The sequence below is a fragment of the Lithobates pipiens genome, unplaced genomic scaffold (assembly GCF_037356315.1).
Source record: "Lithobates pipiens isolate NorthernLeopardFrog02 unplaced genomic scaffold, aLitPip1_a1.2 Scaffold_18, whole genome shotgun sequence".
Lineage (NCBI taxonomy): Eukaryota > Metazoa > Chordata > Amphibia > Anura > Ranidae > Lithobates > Lithobates pipiens.
Genome location: NW_027507758.1, coordinates 200,336,288 through 200,357,599, shown reverse-complemented (window position 1 = coordinate 200,357,599; position 21,312 = coordinate 200,336,288). Strand labels below are relative to the sequence as shown.

At 46.8% G+C, this 21,312-nt stretch overlaps 1 protein-coding gene across 1 annotated transcript in view; it reads right to left on the bottom strand.

The window, feature by feature from the left end:
* Positions 1 to 19,203, bottom strand: part of GGPS1 (geranylgeranyl diphosphate synthase 1) — a 194,752-nt gene extending 175,549 nt beyond the window's left edge. Inside the window, exon 1 of the mRNA XM_077486528.1 lies at positions 19,030 to 19,203. The gene's annotated coding sequence lies outside the window, so the exon portion shown is untranslated. The remainder of the gene's footprint in view (positions 1 to 19,029) is intronic.
* Positions 19,204 to 21,312: the final 2,109 nt, after the last annotated feature.

The following is a 21,312-nucleotide window of genomic DNA, read 5'->3' as shown; positions in this document are numbered from 1 at the left end:
AGACCATACTCATCATATGAGGCAAGAAGTGCCAGGATATATGGTAGGTATGAAGGAGAATAAAAAAAAAAAAAAAAGAGTGCATATTCGCTAATAATGCGATTTCTGGTAGCCCTTGCAGGTCTAAATCTGCCAACTCCAAGCATCACGGACACTCCAGTCATACTCTGAGCTACGGGAGATCTAGTTGCTCAAGATCTTCATCTCGCCACCATTCATCACTCTAGTCACAGCCACTCGCATTATAGTCGCTCACACCGGAGTCGCTCATATAGAAGGTCACCTTTTCCCCGTCACAAAAGGAGCCATCACACCGGCTCTGCAGCAAATGCTTTCTGGGTGTGCGGAGCTCCACCTTTGCCAGACAAATTGGCCTGCCAGGCATGCTTCAATGAAGCAACCAAAGAAAAGGAGTCCGATGTAATAGAGGTGACTGCCCTCAGAGTCTGTGCGTAGCTCAGAATCCACCTATAGATTCGGATCCAGATTCCGATAATGTTGATTCAGAGACTGCTGCTGGATTTGACTTCACTCTATTGGAGCCCTTCATAAGGTCAGTGAAGGAAGCCATAGGATGGGAGACGGTGAAAGAAACCAGAAGTACTTCCCTAATCTAAAAAGGGAACCAGAATCCTTCCCCTTTATCGAGCAACTGGAAGATCTCATCAAGGATGAGTGGGAGAGAACGGATAAGGCCGCGTACACACGCGCGGACTGTTTGCCCAACCTTGTTCGTCAAACAGTTTCGGCAAACAGTCCGCTCAAAATTTGCATGAGCGGACTTGCCCACACACGAGCGGACTGTTTCAGCGAACTGTTTGCCAAACAGTTCGCTCAACTTTTGAAATGAACGGACTCGCCCACGTAAGGAGGAGGCAAATCCGCCCATTTCGAGCGCGTGTACAGGTAGGCGGGGCCCGCGAAGGAGACGTCGCGGGCTCCGCCGCCTGGAATGGGCTTAAAGGGGAACCCCAACGCCGAAAAAAATCGGCGTGGGGGTTCCCCCAAAGTCCACACCAGACCCTTGTCCGAGCACGCTACCCGGCCGGCCAGGAAAGGGGGGGCGAGCGAGCGCGCCCCCCCTCCTGAGCCGTACCAGGCCGCGTGCCCTCAACATGGGGGGTGCCTTGGGGAAGGGGGGGCCGCGCGGCCCCCCCACCCCAAAGCACCTTGTCCCCATGTTGATGAGGACAAGGGCCTCTTCCCGACAACCCTGGCCGTTGGTTGTCGGGGTCTGCGGGCGGGGGGCTTATCGGAATCCGGGAGCCCCCTTTAAGAAGGGGGCCCCCGGATACCGGCCCCCCACCCTATGTGAATGAGTATGGGGTACAATGTACCCCTACCCATTCACCTGTGAAATAAAGTACCAAAAAAAACACAACACAGGGAAAAAATATTTTATTGCACAGCTCCGGGGGTCTTCCGTCTTCGGGGGTCTTCTCGCCGGACTCCTCCGCTATCTGTGTGTAGCTCTTTTGCTAGCGGAGGAATCCGGCTTTCTTCCTCCCCGCCGCCGGCCTCTTCTCCCGACTTCGGGGGTCTTGTCCCCCTCTTCGGTTCTTCTGCCGGGCCACCGCGCCTTCTTGTAGCTCTTTTGCAGGCGGTGGCCCGGTCTTCTGTCGCCGCTGCCTTCCGTTCTTCTGTCGCCGCCTTCGGTTCTTCTGCCGGGCCACCGCGCCTTCTTGTAGCTCTTTTACAGGCGGTGGCCCGGTCTTCTGTCGCCGCTGTCGTCGCCGCCGCCGCCGCCGCCGCCGCCGCCGCCTTCCGTTCTTGTTCTTCTTCTTCTTCTCCTGGAGATGTTGACTTGACGAGCTCTCCGGCCGGAATGCCAGGGACACGCTCCGCTGCCACTTATATAGTGACAATGGGGCGGTGTCACATGGTATATGTCACATGGGTTGGTCACATGGTGACCCCGCCCCCTTACGATGTCATAGTCCCCATGTGACATCAACCCATGTGACCAACCCATGTGACATATACCATGTGACACCGCCCCATTGTCACTATATAAGTGGCAGCGGAGCGTGTCCCTGGCATTCCGGCCGGAGAGCTCGTCGAGTCAACATCTCCAGGAGAAGAAGAAGAACAACAAGAAGAAGAACAAGAACGGAAGGCGGCGGCGGCGGCGACGACAGCGGCGACAGAAGACCGGGCCACCGCCTGTAAAAGAGCTACAAGAAGGCGCGGTGGCCCGGCAGAAGAACCGAAGGCGGCGACAGAAGAACGGAAGGCAGCGGCGACAGAAGACCGGGCCACCGCCTGTAAAAGAGCTACAAGAAGGCGCGGTGGCCCGGCAGAAGAACCGAAGGCGGCGACAGAAGAACGGAAGGCAGCGGCGACAGAAGACCGGGCCACCGCCTGCAAAAGAGCTACAAGAAGGCGCGGTGGCCCGGCAGAAGAACCGAAGAGGGGGACAAGACCCCCGAAGTCAGGAGAAGAGGCCGGCGGCGGGGAGGAAGAAAGCCGGACTCCTCCGCTAGCAAAAGAGCTACACACAGATAGCGGAGGAGTCCGGCGAGAAGACCCCCGAAGACGGAAGACCCCCGGAGCTGTGCAATAAAATATTTTTTCCCTGTGTTGTGTTTTTTTTGGTACTTTATTTCACAGGTGAATGGGTAGGGGTACATTGTACCCCATACTCATTCACATAGGGTGGGGGGCCGGTATCCGGGGGCCCCCTTCTTAAAGGGGGCTCCCGGATTCCGATAAGCCCCCCGCCCGCAGACCCCGACAACCAATGGCTAGGGTTGTCGGGAAGAGGCCCTTGTCCTCATCAACATGGGGACAAGGTGCTTTGGGGTGGGGGGGCCGCGCGGCCCCCCCTTCCCCAAGGCACCCCCCATGTTGAGGGCACGCGGCCTGGTAAGGCTCAGGAGGGGGGGCGCGCTCGCTCGCCCCCCTTTCCTGGCCGGCCGGGTAGCGTGCTCGGACAAGGGTCTGGTGTGGACTTTGGGGGAGCCCCCACGCCGATTTTTTTCGGCGTTGGGGTTCCCCTTTAAGCCCATTCCAGGCGGCGGAGCCCGCGACGTCTCCGTCGCGGGCCCCGCCTACCTGTACACGCGCTCGAAATGGGCGGACTTTCCGAGCGGGAACAGTTTGCTCATTTCGAAAGTAGCCTACACACGGGCGGACTGTTCGCTCAAACACAGTTTCAGCGGACAGTTTTTCGGAATTTCCGAAAGACTTTGTCCGTCCAACTGTCCGCTGAAACTGTCCGCTGAAAGCCCACACACGGGCGGACTGTCCGCCCAAACACTGTTCAGCGGACAAGGTTGGGCGAACAGTCCGCCCGTGTGTACGCGGCCTAAGAGATCTAATCTGAATAATAGATTTACTAAAACCTGTATACTTTGAAAAGGACAGAAGGTGAATTCGCTATCCCACCCTCCGGTGGTTGATGCTTCCTTGATGCGACTTACAAGACACGTTACTTTACCCATAGAGGATGCAGTAACTTTCCGGGACGTGTTGGATTGAAAAATGTATCAAGACATGAAGAAAGCATACTGCACAGCAGGTGAAGCATGTAAACCTGCAATAGCATCAGCCGCAGTAGGAAAAGTGATTTCTGGTTGGTCTGCCAATATAGAGAAATCCGTTTGTGAGGGGGCTGACCAGGGGAAGATAATCAGTTATTTTCAGGAATTGAAACTGGCAGGCAATTTCATGGCAGAGGCTGCAGTGCAGGAGTTGACAAATTTGCTTTGAATCTAGGAGCCAGTTAAAAAAGTTAGGAGACAGTTTTTTTTTTAGAGTGGTATGGATTGTCAGCTCTCGGGGTAAGGGCAGTAATTATCACCCGCTAAAATGACGGTAAAGCGCCGCTAAAACTGGCAGCGTTTTACCGTCAACGCCTGCTCGCTCCAGTGTGAAACCAGCCTTCAGTAATACAGAAAATTTCTTACATTTAAACATTTATTAAACAAAACAAACCTCCAATCAGTTCATTGTATGTATAATTTAGATAAAAACAACCTAAATATTAAATACACAAAAACAGGTACCCAAAACTTTTGGATGAAAGCAGCCTTAAGTGATACAGAAAATTTCTTACATTTATTAACCGGTTCCTGACCAGCGCACGACGATGTACGTCGACAGAATGGCACGGGCAGGCATATTGGCGTACAGGTACGTCCAATATTCAATGCCACCCTGCCATTGGGAGCGTGCCGCCGGCACCCCCGTGAGTCCGGTCACGGGACCCGCGGACTCGATCGCCGCGGGCATACCCGCGATCGTCTCACGGGACGGCTGAATGGAGGAAATGCCGTGTAAACAGCATTTCTCCATTCTGCCTAGCAACTAGTGACGCTGATCTCTGCTCCATGTGATTGGAGCAGAGATCAGTGTTCACTAAATGAAAGCCCAACCCCCCACAGTTAGTAACACACCCCTAGGAACACTTAACCCCTACAATGCCACCCACTGGTTAACCCCTTCACTGCCAGTGTCATTTACACAGGAATCACTGCATTTATATAGCAGTGATTACTGTATAAATGACAATGGTCCCAAAAATGTGTCAAAAATGTACGATGGGTCCCCCACAATGTCGCAGTCACAATAAAAATCGCGGATCGCCGCCATAACTAGTAAAAAAATAAATAATAAAAAATTATTAATAAAAATGCTATAAAACTATCCCTATTTTGTAAACGCTATAACTTTTGCGCAAACCAATCAATAATCGCTTATTGCGATTTTTTTTACCAAAAATATGTAGAAGAATACGTATCGGCCTAAACTGAGGGAAAAAAATGTTTTTTTTATATATATTTTTGGGGGATATTTATTATAACAAAAAGTAAAAAATAATGCGTTTTTTTCAAAATTGTCGCTCTATTTTTGTTTATAGCACAAAAAATAAAAACCGCAGGGGTGATCAAATACCACCAAAAGAAAGCTCTATTTGTGGGAAAAAAAAGGACGTCAATTTTGTTTGGGAGCCACATCGCACGACCGCGCAATTGTCAGTTAAAGCGACGCAGTGCCGAATCGCAAAAAGTGGTCTGGTCTTTGACCAGCAAAATGGTCCGGTCTGTAAGTGGTTAAACAAAACAAACATCCAAACAGTTCACTTGTATGTATAATTTAGAATATAATTTTTTTATTTTTATATATATTACACAAAAACAGGTAATCAAAACTTTTGGATGAAAAAAATGTGCTAACTTTACTGTTTGTTTGTTTTTTTTAATCTGTGTATTTTTTCCAAAAAAATTTGAGTTTGAAAGACGGCTGCGCAAATACCGTGTGACATAAAATATTGCAACAACCGCTATTTTATTCCCTAGGATCTCTGCTAAAAATATATATATAAGTTTTGGGGGTTCTAAGTGAATTTCTAGCAGAAAATACAGGATTTTTATTTGTAAGCATCAAGTGTCAAAAAAGATTTAGTCTTTAAATGGTTAAACTGAGAACTTCTACACACTGAGTTGAATTCATTCATTCAAGTTTAAACATTGTATCTTTTTGCTCTTTTCTTGGCAGACTGCCCAGAGAGGAGAGAAGTCGCTTCACTCAAGTCTCCAGGCAACTTGCACAGACTTCTATTAGGCTCGGTTCACACAGGGGCGGCACGACTCGCAGCGCGACTCACAGACGCGACCTGCAAACGACTTCAGCGGTGACTTGCAAAACGACTTCTGTATTGAAGTCAATGCAAGTCGCCTGAAGTCGCCCCAAAAGTAGTACAGGAACCTTTTTTCTAAGTCGGAGCGACTTGAGTCGCTCCTATTAGAACGGTTCCATAGTACGGAACGGAGCGCGACTTGTCAGGCGGCTAAGTCGCCTGGACAAGTCGCCCCTGTGTGAACCGAGTCATTTGTAAGTCGTGCTGAATATATCATTGGCCTTTTATAACAGCACAATCGGCCGATGCCAATTAAAAAACGCCAAATATCGGCCGATATATCGGTCGACCTCTAGTACTGGGTGGCACTGACAGATGGCACTGGCAGGTTGCATTGATTACCACTGGCAGGTGACACTGGCAGGCACTGGCAGGTGGCAATGGTTGGTGATGGCACGTAGCACTGATTGGCTGTGGCATGTGGCACTGATTAGCGGTGGCACTGGCAGGTGGCACTAATTGGCACTGGTGGCACTAATTGGCGGAGGCACTGGTTGTCACGGACAGGTGGCACTGGTTTGTGGTGGCACAGATTGGCGGTGGCACCAATTGACTGTAGCACCGGCTGGTGGTGGCACTGGATGGCACTGGTTGGCGGTGGCACTGGCAGGTTTCACACTGAGCACTCAGTGACTGTGTGAAACTGACAAGTACAAGTAACAAAGGAGAGAGGAGCTGTCAGAATTGAGCTTAATGTCGGGGGTGGGTGGGACCTGGCCGGCGGCTGGGGTGTGAAACTGACAAGTAACAGAGAGGGGGGATCTGTCAGATTTGAGCTCGATGTCAGGGTGGGTGGGACCCAGCAGCTATCAAGCACCAGCCAATGATTGGGCTGCTTAAGAAAAGGGGCGGGCCAAATGCACGTAGCGGCCCTCCCAGATCCCACTGGCTGGTGTTTGATAGCTGCTGGGTCCCACCCACCCCAGCCGAGTCCCGCCTACCCCCGACATCAAGCTCAAATCTGACAGATCCTCCTCTCTCAGTTGCTTGTCAGTTTCACACACTCAGCGGCTCTGGCAAGCATCAAGCGCCGCACTGAGTGTGGAGGAGGGAGGACGACGGTGGTCAGTGGTAATGCACTGCATGTCTGGGGCATCCCATAGTGGGCTGGTGGCAGCCTAGGTGCCAGGGTGCAATTTCTGGTCGCCATGGCAACCTGGCGCCTGGGGTTTGTCGAGCCCTGCTGCAGTAGATGTAATTTGTTCCTCTGTCAGGGCTATGCTGACATCAGTTACAGCCAGAAGAGCTCTATGGCTCAAGCCATGGGTGGCGGATGCAGCATCAAAGTCCAATTGGTGCAAGATCCCTTATGATGGAGTTAACCTCTTTGGATCGAAGTTGGATTCGGCAATCTCCAAAGTAACAGGTGGAAAGTCCAGACCGATTCCTTCTGACTGGCTTCAAAGTCACAGAATAGGCCTCCAAGAAGACTGACTTTTCCAGTATGGGATTTATCGATAGTCTTGAAAATCCTATCAGATTCTCCTTTCCCCCCAGCTGATTCAATTACACTATAGAACTTAGCTATAAGGAAGATTAATTTTAAAGTTATCACTTCTGCTAAAAGAGTTTTGGAAATACAGGCGTTAATGATTTCAGAGCCCTACATGGTCTTTTAACCAGACAGGGTGGTTCTGAAACCCTCAGACAAATTCACTTCGAAGGTGTCATCATCCTTTCATTACAATCAATCTTCCATCATTTACAGATTATCAAGATCAACCACACGCTTTGGATGTTAAAACTACTATTAGAAATGATCTATCAGCCACAGTCTCTTTCAGGAAGACCGAAAATCTATTAGCAATTCCCCATGGAGGGAGAAAAGGCCACATGGCATCATCCCGCACCAGCGCATCTTTGCTGGTTAAGACAAATCAAGAAAGCTTACGATATTCAGAATCTGCTAGTACCTGGAGGCATTAGGGCTCATTCAACAAGAGCAGTGGCAACTTCTAGGGCAGCGTATTGCAGAGTGTCTCCCGAGATAATTTTCAGGGCGGCAACCTGGTCCTCCAGGCATACTTTCATGTCCCACTATAGAGTGGACTTGGCTCAGTTAACAACGGTAGATTTTGAAAGAGCCGTTGTTCGAGACAATTCTTCAGCTATATAATAAATACTATTACTTTAACTTGCACCCACCCAACTGGCGAGTTATTTCCCAGTGTGAGCTGCCATGATGCGTCACAAAAACTGAAAATGATACACTCAACTTTCCGTAATTTTTTTTTCCTGACGCATCTCCATGGCAGCACACAGCATCCCACCCCTTCTTTAGGATGATAGTTACAGAGAAAGAAGTGGGGTGCCTCTCCTTCAAATTTATAGCTGATCAATCCTGTCAGTTTGTGGAGGCGGAGTCACAACCCAGTGTGTGCCGCCATGGAGATGCACCATGAAAGGAAAATTACAGAAAGGCGAGTATACAATTTTCCGTTTTGGCTTACTCTTCTCTACATTTGCGCTCCATTTTGTTAATTGAAAAAAATACATCAACAATTTTTCACTCTCTTTCTGAAAGCATTCTTAATTTATAGCATTTTTTTTAACCACTTAAAGAGGAAGTAAACTCTCCCACTCTGATGCTTCTCCTCATTTAGTCAATTATAATAAGTAATTATCAGACTATAGCCATTGTAATCCAGCCCAAATCGCATATTATTACTTACTGTTTAAAGAAACTTTAAAAATCTTGTTTCCAGGGGTTAGGCAGCACCATCTTAAGTATTGTTTTCTGAGTCCACAGTGGAGTGTATTTCCACCCTTACATTGAGCACTTCCTGTACTGTTAACCAAGCCCCCTTCTCAATCCAACATTTCTATGACAACCCTGCTTCCCTGTTCATAGCTGACTTGTTTTATTTCATAGTATTTACTTCTGCAGATGTCTAATGTTTCCCTTTGTCAGTCTTATCAGCTTCAGCTGATAAGACTGCAGTAATGGCCAGGTTTACATTGTATGTCATGTCACATGGTCACATGATGTGTAGGAGGAAGCTCTGAATGATTCTGCAGTCTCCTGGGAGTTCAGTGTTGTGCCGTAGGAAGTCCTGATAACAGATAGAGAAGACATAGAGAGTGTGCCGTAAATCAGGGGAGATCTGGGCATGCTCAGTGACCTCATTCTAAAGAACAAAAAGGATTACAACAATACTAAGCAAGTAAGGCGATATCTACAAGCAGTGTTCTTTATGCTGATTTACATGGGACAAAGTTGTGGGGGAGGGTTTACAACCACTTTAAGCCCCGGACCATTTGGCTGGCCAAAGACCAGACCGCTGTTTGCGATTCGGCACTGCGTCGCTTTAACCACTTAACGACCAGCGCACGCCGATGTACGTCCTATTTTTCAAGTGGGATATCTCGGTAACGGCAGCAGCTGCTGCCACAACCGAGATATCCATCTCTTCAGGCGCCGGTCGTCTGTACAATAACAGTAGTCTCCGCGGCAGATTCGCCGCGAGATCACGGCTATCGGCGGCGGGAGAGGTGCCACCCCCCCTCCCGCCGATTACCGGAGCCATCGGTAGCGGCAGAGGCGATCGGGTCCTTTTCCTAGCTGGGTATGGAGACGAGTGAGACTAAGATGGCCCCCACTTGTCTCTATACCATAGGAGGGCGGAAGCGACGTAAAAAAGTCACTTCCGCCCATACCTCTTATAAAGGTATATTTTTTTTTTAATATTTTTTTTTTTTTTTGCATTTTAGGTCAAATATGAGATCTGAGGACTTTTTGACCCCAGATCTCATATTTAAGAGGACCCGTCATGCTTTTTTCTATTACAAGGGATGTTTACATCCCTTGTAATAGGAATAAAAGTGATCCATTTTTTTTTTAAACAGTGTAAAAAAAAATAAAAAAAATAAAGGTTTTTAAAAACATCCCGTCACGACGAGCTTGCGCACAGAAGCGAGCGCATAAGTGAGTAGCGCCCGCATATGTAAACGGTGGTCAAACCACACATGTGAGGTATTGCCGCGATTGGTAGAGCGAGAGCAATAATTCTAGCCCTAGACCTCCTCTGTAACGCAAAAAATGCAACCTGTAAAATTATTTAAATGTCGCTTATGGAGATTTTTGAGGCTAAAAGTTTGACGCCATTCCACGAGCGGGTGCAATTTTGAAGCATGACATGTTGGGTATCAATTTACTCGGCGTACCATTATCTTTCACAATATATATATATTTTTGCCAAAAAAAGTGCGCTTGTAAGACCGCTGCGCAAATACCGTGTGAAAAAAAGTATTTCAATGACCGCCATTTTATTCTCTAGGGTGTTAGAAAAAAAACAATATATATAATAATGTTTGGGGGTTCTAAGACCACTTTCACACCAGGGCGTTTTGCAGGCACTATAGCGTTAGAAATAGCATCTGCAATCTAAAGAAGCTGCACCATTGTATGTAGTGTGAATGCCCGAGGGCTTTCACACTACAGCGATGCGCTGGCAGGTCGTCAGAAAAAAGTCCTGCCAGCAGCTTCTTTGGAGCGGTGTGTTTACCGCTCCTCCACCGCTGCTCCCCATTGAAATCAATGGGGCAGCGCTGTAATACCGCCGGCAAAACGCCGCTATTGCGGCGTATTGCCGGCGGTTTTAACCCTTTCGCGGCCACCAGCGGGACGTAAAAGCGCCTCGCTAGCGCCCAAAATGTGCCGCAAATCCGGCGGTTTTACCGCTGACGCAATAGGCGGTGTGGTGTGAAAGGGGTCTAAGTAATTTTCTAGCAAAAAAATGTTTTAAACATGTAAACACCAAAATCTGAAAAAGAGGCCTGGTCCTTAAGTGGTTAACTGACAATTGTGGGGTCGTGCGACATGGCTCCCCAACAAAATTAAAGTCCTTTTTGTCCCTCAAATAGAGTTTTCTTTTGGTGGTATTTGACCACCTCTGCGATTTTTATTTTTGCACTATAATTAAAAAAAAAAAAAAAAAAGCATTTTAATAAATATCCCCAAAAAATATCTAAAAAAAAATATTTTTTCCTCAGTTTAGGCCGATACGTATTCTCCTACATATTTTTGTTAAAAAAATAAATTGCAAAAGTTTTTTTGCAAAAGTTATAGTCTACAAAATAGGGGATAGATTTATGGCATTTTTATAAAAATTTTTTTACTAGTAATGGTGGCAATCAGCGATTTTTATCGTGACTGCAACATTATGGCGGACACGTCAGACAATTTTGACACATTTTTGGGACCATTGGCATTAATATAGCAATCAGTGCGATCAAATTGCATTGATTGCTGTAAAATGTCATTGACAGTGAAGAGGTTAACACTAGGGAGCAGTGAAGGGGTTAATATGTATCCTATAGAGTGTTCTAACTGAAGGGGGGGTGGGACTGTGCAGGCAAACTAACAGATCGCTGTTCATACTCTGTATGAACAGACGATCTGTCAGTTCACTGCTCAGAGAACTGGAAACTGTGTTTAAACCAGTGCTCGACAAAACCCGGTCGCCAGGTCGCATTGGCGACTAAAATCAGCGACCTTGCGCCTGGGGCAGCATAGCTGGGGGTATCCCGTCTCCGTGGACCCCCCCCCGCGCGATTGCGTCGGGCCGCGCCGCAGGCGGCCGGTAATTGAGCCCCCGGCTTTGAGGCCTTCTGTGATCCTATGGTCCCTTCTGGAATCTGGCGCCCTCTTGTGGTGGCCGTTGGAATTACAACCAACAATGCTAATGGGCCAGTCTTTCTCCATCCCTTTACTTAGAACCCCTAAACAAAACAAAACAAAACAAATATATATATATATATATTATATTATATTATATATATATATTTTTTTTTTTATTATTATTTATTCTAACACCCTAGAGAGTAAAATGGTGGTCGTTGCAATACTGTCTGTCACACCATATTTGCACAGCGGACTTACAAACGCACTTTTTTTGGGGAAAATTTTTTTATTTAATAAAAAAAAAAAAAGACAACAGTAAAGTTAGCCCAATTTTTTTTTTTTTTTATATTGTGAAAGATAATGTTACGCCGAGTAAATCGATACCCAACATGTCACGCTTCAAAATTGCGCCCGCTCATGGAATGGCGACAAACTTTTACCCTTTAAAATCTCCATAGGCGACGTTTAAAAAATTCTTCAGGTTGCACGTTTTGAGTTACAGAGGAGGTCTGAGGCTAGAATTATTACTCTTACTCTACTCTACTTAGCGATACCTCACATGTGTGGTTTGAACACCGCTTTCATATATGCGTTCGCTTCTGCACGCAAGCTTGGCAAGACAGGGCACATTTAAAACTATTTTTTTTTCTTATTTTAACTTTTATTTTTATTTTTTTCACTGTTCTTTTAAAAAAAAAAAAATGTGTGTCACTTTTATTCCTATTACAAGGAATGTAAAAATCCCTTGTGATAGAAAAAAGCATGACAGGTCCTCTTTTATATATGAGATCTGGGGTCAGAGAGACCTCACATTTCATATTTACACTAAAATGCAATTTAAAAATGTCCCTCTAAGAGCTATGGGCAATGACTTGGAGACAGGTGGGGGGCTGGGGGCTATCTTCCCCTCACTCGTCTCCATGTCAGGCCAGGGACAGGTCCAGATCGCCGTCACGGACCTGGCTCCTAACTTTTTTAGCTGGCTCCTAGATTCCAAGCAAATTTGTCAACCCCTGGTTTACACACATAGCTCCCATCTCCTATCCCCCAAGCAAACGCGCGAGACCGCCGGGTACTCGCAGCAGCTCGGGGAGCAAGCAGGGGGCATGAGCGTGCACCCCCTAGTGGCCGTTTATGCTACCGACGTAGCATAGCGGCGATTTGTGCAGCCGAGCCATGCTGCTGAAGTACAACTGTGGCGGCTGGTTGGCATTCGGTTAAACCTGCCCCAAAAACTTTTGCACAGTACTGTATAGATAAATTACTTTTTCAAGTCTGGATAGAGTAGGGAAGGACAAAAGCTTTTTTTTTTGTCTATGTTTTCTGGGGAGATTGCCATTTGTCTTCGAGACAGCAGAAATTGGGAGAAAATTCCCATCTTAGATAGTTTCATGTAAACATACATTGCTCAACTATAATGTCATGACAACTAACGATGACCATGCAGTCAGTAGCAGATCCTTTAAATACTGTAAATTATGAGGTGGGGCCTGAGATCTAGTAAATTTGGAAGCCAAGTCAACAACAGTTAAAGCGGAGTTCCACCCACAAGTGGAGCTTCCGCTTTAACCACTTCAGCCCTGTAAGGATTTACCCCCTTCCTGACCAGAGCACTTTTGGCAATTCGCCACTGCGTCGCTTTAACTGACAATTGCGCGGTCGTGTGACGTGGCTCCCAAACAAAATTGATGTCCTTTTTTTCCCATAAGTAGAGCTTTCTTTTGGTGGTATTTGATCACCTCTGCGGTTTTTATTTTTTGTGCTCTAAATAAAAAAAGCGACAATTTAAAAAAAAAAAAACACAGGCATTATTTTTTACTTTTTGCTATAATAAATACCCCCCAAAAACATATAAAAACATTTTTTTCTCAGTTTAGGCCGATACGTATTCTACATATTTTTGGTAAAAAAAAAAAAAATTGCAATAAGCGTTGATTGGTTTGTGCAAAAGTTATAGCGTCTACAAAATAGGGGCTAGTTTTATGGCATTTTTATATATTTTTTTGTTTACTAGTAGGGATGAGCCGAACACCCCCCGGTTCGGTTCGCACCAGAACGTGCGAACGACCCCCGCGTTCGAAACGAACGTTAGAACCCCATTGAAGTCTATGGGACTCGAACGTTCGAAATGGAAAGTGCTAATTTTAACGGCTAATATGCAAGATAGTGTCCTAAAAAGGGTTTGGGGACCTGCCTCCTGCCTCAGGGGACATGGGTCACTGCAAAAAAAAAGTTTTAAAAACTGCCGTTTTGGCGGGAGCACTGATTTTAATGACGATTAAAGTGAAAAAAAAAGGTGAAATATTCCTTTAAATATGGTGCCTGGGGGGTGTCTGTAGTATGCCTGTGAAGTGCCACGTGTTTCCCGTGTTTGGAACAGTCCCTGCACAAAAATGACATTAAACGGAAATAACACCATTTAAAACTGCTTGCGGTTTTAATGTTATATCTGGTTCCTGCAATATGGTTGAAAATCATTCAGAAAAATGGCATGGGTAGCCCTCCCTGCCCATTACCAGCCTATTTGGGTCTTGTACGCATATTAAGGGGAACCCCGTTCCCATATTAAAAAAAGGAAATGCGTGTGGCCCCCAGGCCCTATATACTCAGAACAGCAGTATACAGGCGGTGCAAACAAGACAGGGACTGTGTAGGTTTGTTGTGTTAAGTTGAATCTGTTTGTAATTTTCAACCGGTACATTTTTAAAGTGTAGCTCCAGTCAAACAAACTATTTTTAAGCTTTTTGGAAAACATAGGGAAGGGTTATCACCCCTGGATAATTTGTTTTGTCGTCCATCTTTTTTCATCTCACTTGCTGCTATCTCCTTGCGTTTGCAAGTAGGAGATGTTTGTAAGTTGGGGCCTGCCCTATATTATAGCGGTATGTACTGGGTACAGAGCACGCAGACAGCACGCACTATCTCCTAACACTACTGACTGCAAGCTCTATTATTAACCACTTGACCACTGGGCACTTAAACACCCTTAATAACCAGACCAATTTTCAGCTTTCGGTGCCCTCACATTTTGAATGACAATTACTCAGTCATGCAACACTGGACCTAAAGGAAATGTTTGTCCTTTTTTTCACACAAATAGAGCTTTCTTTTGGTGGTATTTAATCACCTCTCAGTTTTTTATTTTTTGTGCTATAAAAGAAAAAAGACCGAAAATTCTGCAAAAAAATGAATTTTTCTTCGTTTCTGTTATAAAATTTAGCAGATTAGTAATTTTTTCTTCATAAATTTTGGGCAAAATTCATACTACTACATATCTTTGGTAAAAATAAGTACAAATTGGTGGATATTATTTGGTCTTTGTGAAAGTTATAGAGTCCACAAGCTATGGTGCCAATATCTGAAAATTGATCACACCTGAAGTACTGACGGCCTATTTCCTTTTTTTTTTTTTTTTTTCCACAAAATTGTCATATTATCAGGTTATTTCACACACACAGCATATGCATACCAAAAGACCCTGGAGAATACAATGGTGGTCGTTGCAAATTTTTATCTCGGTATTTGCACAGCAATTTTTCAAACGCGTTTTTTGGGGGGAAAAAAAATGTTTTGTGCTTAAAAAACAAACAAAAAAAACAGTAAAGTTAGCCCAATGTTTGCATAAAGTGAAAGATGAAGTTATGCTGAGTAAATAGATATCAAACATGTCACTCTTCAAAATTGCACATGCCCGTGGAATGGCGCCAAACGTCGCTACTTAAAAAATCCCCATAGGCGACGCTTACAATTTTTTTTACTGGTTACATGTTTTGAGTTGCAGAGGAGGTCTAGGACTAGAATTATTGCTCTCGCTCTAACGTTCTCGGCGATACCTCACATGTGTGGTTTGAACACCGTTTTCATATGTGGGCGGGGCTTACGCATGCATTCGCTTCTGCATGCGAGCACATGGGGACATGGGCGCTTTAAAAAAAAAATTTTATTTTTTATTGTTCATTTTACTTTATTTTAGTTTGACATTTTTTTCCCCAAAAATATATTTTTGATCACTTTTATTCCTATTACAAGGAATGTAAACATCCCTTGTAATAGGAATATGGGGTGACAGGTCCTCTTTACAGTGAAATCTGGGGGTCAATATGACCCCACATCTCACCTCTAGGCTGGGAAGCCTGAAATAAAAAATAAAAAAAAGATTCTGGCTTTGATCGTACTGGCGAGTTGGTAGAAGCACCGGAGGGCGGTGAGGGGTGGGGGGCGTCTATGGCTGGGTATTTCAGGGTATCACCGAGTATGGCTGGGTATGGCAATTTATGGCAGGGTATTGCAGAGTATTGGCGGGGTACTACAGAGTAATAGCAGGGTACTGCAGAGTATTGGGGGGTACTCCAGAGTAATGGGGGTTACTGCAGAGTAATGGCAGGGTACTCCAGAGTAATGGCAGGGTACTGCACTGCAGAGTAATGGCGGGGTACTGCAGAGTATTGGGGGGTACTGCAGAGTATTGGGGGGTACTGCAGAGTATTGGGGGGTACTGCAGAGTAATGGCAGGGTACTCCAGAGTAATGGCAGGGTACTGCACTGCAGAGTAATGGCGGGGTACTGCAGAGTAATGGCGGGGTACTGCAGAGTAATGGCGGGGTACTGCAGAGTAATGGCGGGGTACTGCAGAGTAATGGCAGGGTACTGCAGAGTAATGGCAGGGTACTGCAGAGTAATGGCAGGGTACTGCAGAGTAATGGCAGGGTACTGCAGAGTAATGGCAGGGTACTGCAGAGTAATGGCAGGGTACTGCAGAGTAATGGCGGGGTACTGCAGAGTAATGGCGGGGTACTGCAGAGTAATGGCGGGGTACTGCAGAGTAATGGCAGGGTACTGCAGAGTATGCACTGGTATTGCAGAGTATTGGCAGGGAATTGAGGGGTTAAATTCGGTGAGCAGCAATGTGGGCACTGCAGATGCAGCCCACATCGCTGCTGACACCGATCTCTTTCCCCTCCGCTGTACCGATCGGTACAGAGAGGGGAGGGAGGAACCGGCGTCATAACATGACGCCGGTTTGTTTACAAGTGATACAAGTTTACAAGTGATCACTCCGTCATTCGACTCGAACACGAAGCTCATCCCTATTTACTAGTAATGGCGACGATCAGCGATTTTTATCGTGACTGCGACATTACTGTGGGCACATCGGACAATTTTGACACATTTTTGGGACCATTGGCATTAAAGCTGTTTTGTACCTAAAAAAATTTCTTCTCGTTATTTAAAGCACGATAACATACTTACAGTAATGAACCCTGAAAAAAAAATATTATTCAGTACTTACCTTATATTTCAGATGTTTGTGCTGACTTCCGGGCTGTCCTCCCGTGGGAGTAGGCGTGGTTATCAGCCTCGCAATGGTCCCTGGGAAATTTCTAAGCTATTTCCCAAGAATCCATGGGGGACATAGTAATTGCGAAATCTCGTGAGATTTCGGAAGGAGGACGCCGGTTATATGAGAGTTATCTTTGTTGCCATCACAACGGGGCGGGACTTCCTACGACGCCGCCTGTTGTGATGACAACCTGTGCAATTGATGGCGGCGATACTGCACATGCGCGAGATCGGCGCTCTAACGGGTGGTGCATGCTGGTCCATCAGCATGCCCGTATCCCGGAAGAGGATGCCTGTGGGCTTCACATGCCCACAGGCAAAATGGAAACGATCGTGATGAAATTTTATAAGTTATCCAAATCGGACAAAACGGACAGATAATCAAGTCGAATACAAAAGAAGTGAGTGCTATATTTAATACTATTATTGATTGTCATATTGCCAACAAAAATAAATACTTGCAGACAGTGGAATCTCGCTTTAATACAGCGATCAATGCTATAAAATTGCATTGATTACTGTAAAAATGCCACTAGTAGTGAAGGGGTTAACCACTAGGGGGCAGGGAGGGGTTAAGTGTGTCCTGGGGGAGTGTTTCTAACTGTCTGGGGGATGGGCTAGCAGTGACACAACACTGATCGCTGCTCCCAATGACAGGGAGCAGACGATCAGTGTCCTGTCACTAGGCAGAACGGGGAGATGCTGTTTACACTGTCATCTCCCCATTCTTCAGCTCCGTGACACGATTGCAGGTATCCCAGCGTAACCTGTCACATACAGGTACATTACTTTGCCCAGCCATGCCATTCTGCCGACGTATATATGCGGCCGGCGAGTGGTAAAGCACTCTCGCCTCCTGACATGCCACATTTGGCACGTCATTTTTTTTTTGGGGTGGGTACCTAGTTTTTACAGGTACCCAGCTCCCACTTCCTGCTCTTGTCACATTGCTGCCTAGGTGACTCCTCCTCTCCCCCTCCCTCTCTGCAATCTTCTGGGACACGTCACAGGCCCCAGAAGATTCCCTGGCCACTAAGAGAGATGCCAACCTGTCACAGCCTGGTGCCCACACTTACAATGCCAGCACCACGGAGAGGCGGGGGAGGGGAGCGAGGCTTCGGACCTGCATCGCTGGACCATAGGACAGGTGAGCGTCTGTTTAGTAAGCATCAGCAGCTACACTTTTTGTAGCTGCTGACTTTTAATAGATTTACAAACGAGTGGAACTCCGCTTTAACGTGTACCTATGGTCAAAATATAAAATCATTATTCTTTTGCACGTTGCATTTCAAATATGTCTAACCTATTCAAATCGTTTTGAACGATGCTGAAAGTTGCAAGTAAACTTACTTTTTAAAGAGTTTATTTCCTTGATATCTCTGAAACCTGTTCACTACTCCCTGTGGGTAAACACTACTGTATCACAGAATTCACAGAGCCTGCTTTCTGAAATGTGGCGTTTCAGGATACAGAACCTATACAGGAATCACTTATGCTGGAAGCAAGGTATCATTGGCAGCACAGTCGTGTAGTGGTGATCACTCTTGCCTAGCAGCAAGAAAGGTCGCTGGTTCCAAATCCCAACCATGACACTACCTGCCTGGAGTTTGCATGTTCTCCCTGTGCCTGTGTGGGTTTCCTCTGGGTACTCCGGTTTCCTCCAACACTCCAAAGACCTGCAGGTAGGTTAATTGGCTTCTGTCCAAAATTGGCCTTCATATATGAATGGGGACCTTGGGTTGTGGGCTCCTTAAGGGTAGGGACCCATGTGAATGTGCAGTGTACAGGGATAGGAACAATTGTAGACACTCACTCAGGTTGGACTGGTGTCTTTATTCAACCATACTAACTATGTTACTATGTAATTGCCTATAGAACAGCCATTCTCAACCAGGGTTCCATGAAACTCTTGTGTTGCTTGAGCTGTGATTTACTTACCTCCCATCTGTCAGTGCCTGCATAGTTCTGGAACCAATGCCATTTGGCAGAGCCAGCAGCATGATTTTAAGGATGGCATTCTTCGCTCTCACTACTACCAACATAAGGCCCCTTTGTCAAAATGACCCCTGATTGACTAAGGTGTTTCGATACCACAACATCTTTTTCAAGGGTTCCCCCTGTGCTAACAAGGTTGGGAAAGGCTGCTTTAGAATATACACACGATATATAACATTTTTGTTTTTGGGTACAACACCATTTTAACGTCACAAATAAAATAAATATATTTTCAGAATTTACTTATACTTTAGTTTGAGGTTAAAAACATCAATTCCAAACAGCTTTTCACCTTTCACTATCCGTTCCCATTGCAAGTAAATTCAATCTTTACAATGCAAATACTTCAGCAGTAGCATGTCTCAAGAGACATCTAGAAAGTTCTTTGGAAAGTAATGAATAAATCCTCACTGTATGGTTTTAGCCTTACCTCCCACAGAACATCAAACTACGACTCCTCTAAAGAACCAATTCTTCCCCCAAATCCTCTCACATCCGTAAGGCGAAGGATACGTGTATTAAAAAAAAAAAAAAAAAACAGCGTTTGTCTATATCTGGAACCTGTAGTTTAAAGAGACACTGTAGAGCAGAGACTCTGTTACTTTGTGGCCATTACTAACTACATTTCCCGTCAACCCCGTGGAACACGTGCAATCCACTGATGATTGGCCAAAAAGAAGGGGAGGCGATAGTTCCTAACCAATGAGGAGACTGGGAGGTGGACCCTAAGGCTGACAGTTACAGCACACAGCGCGTGTAACTAAGCGGTTGTGAATGATGGTATGTTTCGGTCTGTGGTAGGAGAGTAGGATTTAGACTGAGAAGGAATAGCCGGGTCTGTCTGTAGACTTTGCTGACCCTACGTTCTGGGCCGGGCTCAGGCAGAATTCATAGAGAAAAACAAGTGGAAGGTTGCCGGTGAAATTAGATGGAGGACTTGTTTGGAGCTATGGAACTAGTAGCATCCCTGACAGGTGTTACGGTGCTAGAACTAAAAGGAGACGGCAGCTGTTAACATCCTGGCACAACGACAGATTAAAGTGACCGTGTGAGTGTGTCGTGATACCATTACATGGGAGCACTGCGGTCAAGCCAGCCGTGGTTTGCAAATGCACGGTCTAGACAGCCACCGAAAAAAAGGTGTGTGCGCCCATTACGATGAGTACGGTAGTGACAAAATACACACACACACACAGCCCGCCCGAGTTTGGGGGGTGGGGCTGAGAGGCCAGTCGGCACAACCCCTTCGCGGCTCTGATCAGTCTCGCACAACCCCTTAGCTGTCACAGCCAAGCAGAGTGAAGCCGCCCCTCCTGCATGCAGGATCGTTGTGCCAGTGTCCTATCATATATGGTCCCCCATCGTATAGTGTCCGCTGTGTACGGTGTATGCAAATTAGAGGGCCCCTCGCGGGCGAGCTTTGCTCGCCAAGCTTCGCTTGTCAAGCTTCGGGCTCGGCCTCGCTGCGCTCGGCTCTTTTTATTCTAACTCTATGTCCGCTTGAATGGTGGGGCTACCACCTCCACTCACAGCGCAGGCGCCGTTCATCTTCAGAGATTTTCAGAAGTTTCTTCTGCCCCGTACTGTGCATGCGCAGCACACAGCGGACACTATCCGATAGGGGACCATATATGATAGGCAGTGGCGTAACTAGAACCTTCAGGGCCCCGATGCAAGGAACCATGAAGGGCCCCCCTGAACCCCAGCCAGTGCCCTTCCCTCCGAGTCCAGCGGTGGAACTCCAGGGCGTGGTCACAGGTATGACCTTTGTGAGCCCTGTAGTTCCACCACTGGCATCAATATTTTTTTTTATTATTATTATTTTTTATTTTTAGGTGCCCCATTGGGGGACTGTCCCTAGGCAGGATGGGGTCCCCGTCCCCAGAAGAGATGAGGTCCTTTTCTCCAGGACAGATGAAGTTACTGCCCGCAGGTGAGAAGGAGTCCCTGTCCCCAGGGGAGGTGGGGGTCCTTGTCCCCACGTGAGAAGGGGTTCCTGTCTCCAGGGGGAGATGGAGGGGGTATGTAATGGTGTGTGGGGGATGGGGTCCTCTCACTCACCATGACCAAGCTGTAGGCCGCTCACTCATCCATGTTGGCCTGGGCTCCATCCAGTGTGCTGGACGGGCGAGCAGCATATCTCCCAGAAAGACCTTTCATCATCTGTGTATGATGGGGGAGGAGGAGGGCTGGCAGACAAGCCTGCAGTGTCCTCCGCGAGCCGGCTCTCATAGGGCTGCACTGCATCTGTGTGCTTAAAGTTTGTTTACCCGGGAGAACAGACATTGGACTGAGCAGCAATGCATGGAGCTGGAGAGGGGTACTCTGAGGAGCCAGCCGAGGACAGAGGTCATGCGGGGAATGCACAACTAAAGAGCAGCCAGTGCGATAGTCGAGCATGGAGCTCTGCTAGTCACCCTCCACCTCCAGCCACCCGTGTGCATGGTGCACTGGTACCCCTAGCTGCCTATGCTGCTGCCGGCCATATGTAGAGGGGGCTGCATGGGCCCCCTGCATCACAGGGCCCGGTTGCGGTCGCGACTGCTGCACCCCCTATAGTTACGCCCCTGATGATAGGACACCGGCCATCGGATACTGCGCAGGCACAGCGCTTGCACAGTATGGAGCAGAAGGATCTTCGGAAAATCTCTGAAGATGAACGCCACCTGCTCCGTGAGTGGAGATGCTAGCCCCACCATCCAAGTGGACATAG